Source organism: Lycium barbarum, chromosome 7 (genome assembly GCF_019175385.1).
Source record: "Lycium barbarum isolate Lr01 chromosome 7, ASM1917538v2, whole genome shotgun sequence".
In the NCBI taxonomy this organism is placed as follows: Eukaryota; Viridiplantae; Streptophyta; class Magnoliopsida; order Solanales; family Solanaceae; genus Lycium; species Lycium barbarum.
Window position 1 is genome coordinate 48,956,295 of NC_083343.1, and position 9,287 is coordinate 48,965,581.

A 9,287-nucleotide genomic window follows, 5' to 3' on the forward strand; every position below is an offset into this window, starting at 1 on the left:
AAATCGAAGCATTGATCAAAGAAGGGGTCATCTAGCTCAAATGAGCTCCCCCGAATATAAACACCAATCCGCTGCCCAATCATGGAGATGCGAATGAGCTCATGATTACCATCAACGAGGATTGCAATTTGGAAGGGATTATCGTGCCGGTTAAGAAAGAGGAGAAGGTTGAATCACCAGCCTGTGTTGCTCCAGTGATCACGGTCCAAATGAGGGCCCTATTTGAAGTGGAAGTTCTCACTCTAAGGCCTAGAATCACGACCTTAGTTGCTCAAGCACCTTCTTGCAACACCAAAGCAGTTCCCTGGAATTATCAGTCCGATGAAAGGGACAAAGCAAAGGGAAGATTGGTTGTGGAAATTGTCTCGGCCGGAATGACTAGATCTGGGCGGTGTTATGCCCCCAAGGAGGCAGCACGAGGAGCACCAAGAAAAGAAAATGGCCAAAAGAAAGATGTGACTGAGGCTGAGGTTGAAGAATTTTGGAGAAAAATGTCAACCAAAGAATATTCTGTTGTAGAACAACTAAAGAAAACACCAGCCCAGATTTCTTTATTGGCATTGTTGATGAGTTCTGAAGCTCATAGGAAGGCTTTAGCAAAGGTGTTGAGTGAAGCTTATGTTCCGGCTGAGACTTCTAGTGAGAAGTTTTCAGCCATGGTTGGAGAAGTCCTTGAAGCCCACAGAGTTTCGTTTAATGATGAATTGCCACCCGAAGGTTTGGGACATAACAAGGCATTGAACATCACCGTCAAATGCAGAGACAAGTTTATTTCAAAAGTATTGATTGATGGAGGTTCAGTTGTGAACATATGTCCTGTCACTACCCTCCGAACCTTAGGCATTGATATCGGGAAACTTCGCGACAGCCAAGTGAAAGTCAAAGGTTTTGATGGAGCCCAAAGAGGTGTCGTGGGAGAGATTGACTTGGCCTTGGAGATCGGACCCATGGAGTTTACGATGGAATTCCAAGTAATGAATATATCCGCTAGCTACAATCTGCTGATAGGAAGGCCATGGATTCACATGGCTGGTGCAGTCCCCTCTACCCTGCATCAAAGTTTGAAAATTGTCTGGAACTAGCAAGAAGTTGTAATCCGTAGAGAAGGCAGCAATTAAATCTATCCTGAAAGCTCAATTTCGGTTATCGAAAGTGTAGAAAGGCTGGATGGATCTGTCTTCTATATCAAAGAAACTATGTGTGCTGCTCAAACGGAAAGAATAAAATTGCCACAGGTGCTTATGATGGTGGCGTGGGAAATGTTGAAAAATGGTTTCCAACCTGGTCGAGGTCTCGGGTTGAACTTGGATGGCATCGTGGAACCGATTCAGTTACCCGGGCAGAAGGATACTTTCGGTCTTGGATACGAGCCCACTCCTGAAGAGATTGCACTGGCTGGTCTCTAAAGAAGAAGTGAAATTCCCTTGCCAAAGCCTGTTCCTCTCCTGAATCAGTCATTTCTCAAAGCATCCGCCACCCAAGCATTAGAAGAAGAACCTGAAGACAGCCTCGTGGAAGGTTTTATGAATTTATTCATTGCCGATAAGGAAGATGAATGCAACGTGGTTTTGGATGAATGCTTTGAAGGCCCGACTATTTGGGATGCTGAGCCTGGATACATTTTGAACAATTGGACTTGTACCCCGCCCCCGGTTCTCCGGGAGTCTTGGTAGCCAATTTGCATTAAATATTTGATGAAACAACACGATTCAAAACTGAGGCCTGAATCGTGTTTATGCTTTTGTTGTTTTGCCTCCAAACTTTTGAATGCTCAAATGCAAAATTCAAGCTATGCTTTTATTTATTATTCCATCTTTGTTTAATTAATTTTCCTTTTTTTTCAACAATCAAATTAATAAATCTGCCGATACTGTGAATGTGACACGTAATGAAACAAGCGAGCCCATAGTAAATGCCGAACAAGACTCTGAAGAATATGAAGAGGATATGCAACCTGAAGAGTTAACTAAGGATTTTGAACACTTTGAGAATAAGCCGAAACCGAATTTGGATAAAACAGAAATCATAAAGTTGGAAGATTCAAAAACCGTAAAGGAAACAAGAATTAGCATCCATTTAACCCCGTCACAAAGGGAAGAATTGATCAACCTGTTGAGACAGTAGATAGACGTGTTCGCATGGTCCTATGATGATATGCCGGGTCTAAGCACAGACATTGTGTCGCATAAATTGCCTATTGATCCTTCTTGCCCTCCGGTAAAACAAAAGAAGAGAAACATTAAACCGGATTTGAGTTTAAAGATTAAGGAAGAATTTTCCAAGCAATTTGATGCAAAGGTCATTCGAGCCGCAAGGCACCCCACTTGGCTAGCCAACATCGTGCCTGTATCAAAGAAGGATGGCAATGTCAAGGTGTGCGTAGATTATCGGGATATCAACAGGGCTAGTCCGAAAGATGACTTTTCCCTCCCGAATATCCACATACTCATTGATAACTGTGAGAAGCATGAGTTGCAGTCATTCATCGATTGCTACGCAGGATATCACCAAATTCTAATGGATGAAGAAGATGCTGAGAAAACGGCATTCATCACACCTTGGGGAGTATACTATTATCGGGTGATGTCTTTTAGGCTCAAGAACGTAGGCGCCGCCTATATGAGAGCCATGACTATAATTTTTCATGACATGATCCACAAGGAGATCGAAGTCTATGTGGATGATATCATCATCAAGTCACAGAAAAGTTCAGATCACCTGACGGACTTGAAGAAATTCTTCGACAGGTTGAGGCACTACAACTTGAAGTTAAATCCCGCAAAATGTGCATTCGGTGTTCCTGCTGGGAAGCTGTTGGGTTTTATTGTGAGCAGGAGGGGCATAGAATTGGATCCTTCGAAAATAAAGTCCATTCAAGAATTGCCTACCCCAAAGAGTCGAAAGGACGTGATGAGTTTCCTCGGTCGCCTCAACTACATCAATCGGTTCATAGCACAATCGACGGTGATATGTGAGCCAATAATCAAGTTGTTGAGGAAAGATGATGCTACCAAATGGACAGAAGATTGCCAAAAAGCTTTCGATAGAATAAAAGAGTATTTGTCTAATCTGCCTGTTTTGGTGCCTCCAGAAGCTGGAAGACCTTTGTTATTGTATCTGTCCGTGTCGGCGAATGCGTTTGGATGTGTGTTGGGACAACATGATGAAACGGGGAAGAAGGAGCAAGAAATATACTATTTGAGCAAGAAGTTCACGCCTTATGAGGCGCGATATACTTTATTGGAGCGCACCTGTTGTGCCTTGACTTGGGTTGCACAAAAGTTGAGACATTATCTGTCTGCATATACTACTTATCTCATTTCAATGATGGATCCACTAAAGTATATCTTCCAGAAGCCTATGCCTACTGGGAAGCTAGCCAAATGGAAAATTTTGCTAAGTGAGTTTGATATTGTATTTGTTACCCAAAAGGCTGTCAAAGGGCAGGCAATAGTTGATCATCTTGCTGAAAATCCTGTAGATGAAGAATACATACCCCTTAGGACTTTTTTCCCTAATGAAGAGGTGTTGTTTATCGGAGAAGATATCGCAGAAGAATATCCAGGGTGGAGAATGTTTTTTGATGGGGCAGCAAATTCCAAAGGAGTCGGCATTGGAGCAGTCTTAATTTCAGAGTCAGGCCAACATTATCCAATTTCAGCAAAGCTCAGGTTTCCGTGCACCAACAATATGGCAGAATATGAAGCTTGTATTCTTGGGCTCAGAATGGCCGTTGATATAAACATACAAGAACTTTTGGTTATAGGTGATTCTGACTTATTGGTTCATCAAGTGCAAGGCGAATGGACCACTAAGAATGTGAAGATACTTCTGTACCTGCATTGCGTGAAAGATTTGTGTAAGAGATTTATCAAGGTGGAATTCAAACATGTTCCAAGGACTCAAAATGAGTTCGCTGATGCTTTGGGAACCTTGTCCTCTATGATTCAGCACCCGGACAAGAATTACATAGATCCTATCAAGGTGGATGTGCACGATCAGCAGGCTTACTACTTCTATGTAGATGAAGAGCCTGACGGAGAACCTTGGTATTATGATATTAAGAAGTATCTCAAGGCAGGAGACTATCCAGAAGACATAACCAGTGTTCAGAAGAAAACACTTCGAAGGTTGGCAAACCATATTTTCCTAAGTGGAGAAATCCTTTATAGGAGGACTCCGGATTTGGGGCTGCTAAGGCGTGTTGATGCCAAAGAAGCGGTCAAGTTGATTGAAGAAGTGCATGGCGGTACATGTGGGCCCTACATGAATGGTTTTATCTAGCTAAGAAAATTCTACGAGCAGGCTATTTCTGGATGACTATGGAATCAGATTGCATTCGTTTTGTGCAAAAGAGTCATCGATGTCAGATTCATGGCGATTTGATTCGAGTCCCGCCTAATAAATTAAATGTGACGAGTTCTCCGTGGCCCTTCGCAGCTTGGGGCATGGATGTCATTGGCCCTATCGAGCCAGCCGCATAAAATGGGCACAGGTTCATTTTGGTAACCATCGACTACTTCACAAAGTGGGTAGAAGCATTTTCGCACAAGTCTGTGACAAAGAAAGTGGTGGCAGATTTTGTTCGCAATAACATCATTTGTCGATTCGGAATCTCGGAGTCGATTATAACAGATAATGGAGCTAATCTTAACAGTGATCTGATGTGGGAGATTTGCGAAACATTTAAGATTACTCACCGCAATTCCACTCCTTATCGACCTCAGATGAATGGAGCAGTTGAAGCAGCCAACAAAAACATCAAGAGAATATTGCGGAAGATGATTAACAATTACAGACATTGGCACGAAAAATTGCCGTTGGCCCTTCTCGGTTATCGCACCACTGTAAGGACTTCAACTGGGGCAACACCTTATCTTTTTGTCTATGGGATAGAGGCGGTGTTACCTGCAGAGGTAGAGATACCATCTTTGAGAATTATCCAAGAAGCTGAGTTGAGTGATGCTAAGTGGATACAAAACCGATATGAACAATTGATGCTCATTGATGAAAAGAGAATGAATGCAGTTTTTCATGGGCAACTTTATCAAAACAGAATGGCCAAAGATTTCAATAAGAAGGTGAGGCCGAGGCAGTTCAAACCGGGGCAATTGGTATTAAAGCGCATATTCCCATGCCAAGATGAAGCTAAGGGAAAATTTGCACCTAACTGGCAAGGGCCTTACATGGTTCATCGAGTACTAACTGGAGAAGCATTAATTCTAGCAGAAATGGATGGCGAAGTTTGGCCGAAAGCTATCAACGCAGATGTTGTCAAGAGATACTACGTTTAGGAGCTTTTCATTTATCTCGTATGCAATATCTTGTAATGCCTTTCAATGTAATGAGGCTACGTTCCCTCGGCGGGATACGTAAGAAACCTATATCAGGTTTGGTCTTTTGAGATAAAAATTTCCAAAATTTCCATTTGCTTGTAACATGAACTACGCCTGACCTGATTCCCGCGGTGGGATACGTAGGCAGCCTATATGGGCCTCGGTCACATTATTAGAAAATCTCAATTTAATTTGCTTGTAATTTGAACTACGCTTGACCTGATTCCCTTAGTGGGATATGTAGGCAGCCTCTATAAGGCTCGGTCTCGTCATTTGCAAAAGCTCAACATCCACCTATACCAAAAATCTGGGACAATTTCTAAGGGGCATCATCGCATAACAATATCCTCCTATGCCAGTAACTGGGACAATTTTTAAGGGCATCATCGCAAGCGACATCGAGAAACATGAAAGAGTATATGGCCAACAGAGTCATCAGGCAAAAGGAAGACTTTGGAGAAAGGACGCTGGCTTTGTTTCACAATGTGTCACAGTTCCAAGTTCAGCAGAAATTGTTTATCACTATATACATATTTTACTATGCATATTTTCTTTTGAAATAATATGATTTTTTAATTAGATAATTTTATTAGTTGGCTAAGACTTAGAAATAGGCGGAGATTACTAGTCCAGACAAAGTTGGAAGTATGAAGCGCCAAGAGCCAGATCTTCAAAGTCAATGCGAATCAACCACCCCCCCCCCCCCCCCCCACCCAAAACTTACAAATTTTCTTTGGATGCAGATTTCCAAGTTGCGGAAGCTAAAATATGTAATGTTTACAGCCTTGCAAGGATTGGGCGTCGAACGGTTTGAGCTTTCTTATAACAATTATGCCTCTCAAATATCAATAATTTTCGAGATTTGCAATAAATTGATGCTTGAGTCTTGCAAAATGATTTTTCAAATGTATCCACGCACAAGTATTTTTTTGATTACTTTCAAATGCCCTGCGAATGCTCGCAAACGCACCGCACATGCATTGCATTATTACTTTCAAATGCTTTGCGAATGCTCGCAAATGCACCGCACACGCATTGCATTATTACTTTCAAATGCCCTGCGAATGTTCGCAGGCGCACCGCACCGCACATGCATTGCTTTATTACTTTCAAATGCCCTGCGAATGCTCGCAGACGCACAACACATGCATTGCTTTATTACTTTCAAATGCCTTGCGAATGCTCGCAGATGCACCACACACGCATTGCGTTATTACTTCCAAATGCCCTGTGAATGCTCGCAGATGCACAACACATGCATCACTTTATTACTTTCAAATTACTTGCGAATGCTCGCAAACGCATCGCACATGCATTGGATTCAAGTGCCATGCAAAGGCACTGCATCATTGCTCGCAAACGCACCGCACATACATTACATTCAAACGCCCTGCAAAGGCACTGCATCATTGCTCGCAAACGCACCTCACATGCATTGCATTCAAGTGCCCTGCAAAGGCACTGCATCATTGCTTACAAATGCACCGCACATGCATTGCTTTATTACTTTCAAATGCCCTGCGAATGCTCGCAGACGCACCACACATGCATCACTTTATTACTTTCAAATGCCTTGTGAATTCTCGCAAACGCACCGCACATGCATTTCATTCAAGTGCCCTACAAAGGCACTGCATCATTGCTCGCAAACGCACCGCATTATGCCGGCTTAGAAAGCCTCATTTCTCATAAATCATTCGGCTTAAATAGCCCATATTCATATCCGGTTTAAGGCCTCATTAATCATCGCCAAATGCATCATACTCATGAATCATCGGCCTAGAACCTCATTTGCATTAGCCTCAGCAAAGGCTATCATTTATTTAAATCATTGTAGCTTTTTATAGGCTTATTTTACATCGCTTTACTCCCGATATTTATTTTTACTGATTAGTTTATCTAGTTTAAGTTTCGCAGGAGCTTTAGCGCAATGTGAAACTATTTCTTCGGCAGCGAACTAGGGCAATTTGTTAGGAAGGATGGTCAGACTTCCCGACAAGGGTCAAGGATCTACCTCGAACACTCGTCTCCAAACTCAAATATTCCGCTTGCATTTCAGCACATTCAATTTTTCAGAATTCTCGAGTTCTATCATAATACCCAGTGTCATCATAATTCGACACTGGGACAATATTTTGCAAAGTTTCGCACCAATCGGGATTCGTTATTTATAAGGTGTCCCAGAACTACACACGACCTGATTCTCGTGCAGCCCGAGATATGTAGGCAACTCGGAGGCCGGGGTTCGGCCGTAATCCTCTTAAATTTACTTTACCATTAGTCCTCCAAAATCCTTTAGCCGAGACAAAATAGGTTACTGAGTCAACGTCTTTGCCCGAAAATTCTTTCATCATTACCGGTCAAAGAGGGGCAAGTTGTTGACACCCAATTTTGTCCCACCTTTCCTCCAAAATATCTATTTACGCTTCTAATATTTTGTCAACTTAAGAAATAATTATTTATATTTTATTATAATTATTAACTTTTATTAATACTGGCGTTTCATTATCCTGTTGTAATCTCTACTGTTATTATCTTTTATTTTATTACCGTTACTACTGCCACTATTATTAATTATTATTATTATTATTATTATTATTATTATTATTATTATTATTATTATTATTATTGTTATTATTATTATTACCAGTATTATTATGATTCGCATTATAATCATTTCAGTATTTTTACCATCCTATGCACACACATCGCATTTATTTTCGCACAATTAAATAATAGCATTTATTTACTGTTGACTTTCAAAATATTATTGCACGGCTATTACGACGTCATATAGTTTTATAACCTGAGCACTAATAATTACATATTTTATATTAGGTAACACTTTAGCACACGTTAATATATAATTAATAGAAATAGGTCTTTACTTAAATTCATAAGCCAAATTAGATCTTTCATTCAGCCCATATTGTAATTCATCTAACCCAAATCCAAGCCCAATCAACAATAATATTTTTCGGAACAGCCCATATTTTTAAATCAGCAAACCGGCCAGCCCACATTTTATTCCCAGCCCACATTTAAATTAACCTAGCCCACTATTCATCTACCCGACCCAGCCCACTATTCCTTTAACCTGGACCCGACCCACTCGTTCAAACAAATGAAACGAGTAGGGTTTCTACTCATTCCTTCATCCACCGCACACCCCCCCTTCAGCTCTCTCTCCTTTCTCTTTCACTTTCCCTCTCTTCCTCGCCATTTTTAGAAAACCCCTGCTTCTCTTCAGCATGGACAGATCTGTCCACTCCTTTTTCGTGCAAGCCTTGTCCGCTCTTTCAAGTACCCATCAGTTCCTCTTCACCCGCTCTCTCTCCCGCCTCTTCAACAAAAATGGAAAATCCGCAGGGCCCTTTCATGGCCATAGACCATGCATGGTCATTTTGGGGAAGGGCATTAATGGTTCATCCTTCCCCCATCCAGATTTTAACCGTTGAAAGAGGGTGAGATTTTGTTTTCTTCTTCCTCCCCCTCTGCTTAAATCTGAAATCCCTTAATGAGTTTCGTCGATTTCTGAGATAAAATTTGTTTTCTTTATCAGCTGCTTTTCATTTTCCGAGTACCGATTTTCAATGGTTTTTGTCTCATTTATCTGTGTTGTTTCGTCGATTTGTGAGAATAGGTTTTCTAACGTTGATTTGAACGGATCTTCGATTTTAAATCCCGCCCATTTTTTTGAACCCGAAAAACCGTAGCCCAAACCCTAATCCAAAATCCTATAAATAATCGTTTTTCTGAAGTAAAAAGCAATTCGGGAACAAGTTTAAAAACCCCGAAATTCCCTAAAAAATATTAAGTTCTTCAGCCGCCCCGAAAATCCCCCTACAAAATATTAGTTCTTTTGTAGCAGTCACAATATTGCTTAATATCGATTCAAACAAAAACACTAAAATTATTCTCTGTTCTCTTTTTCCCCTGTCATTGGTTCGA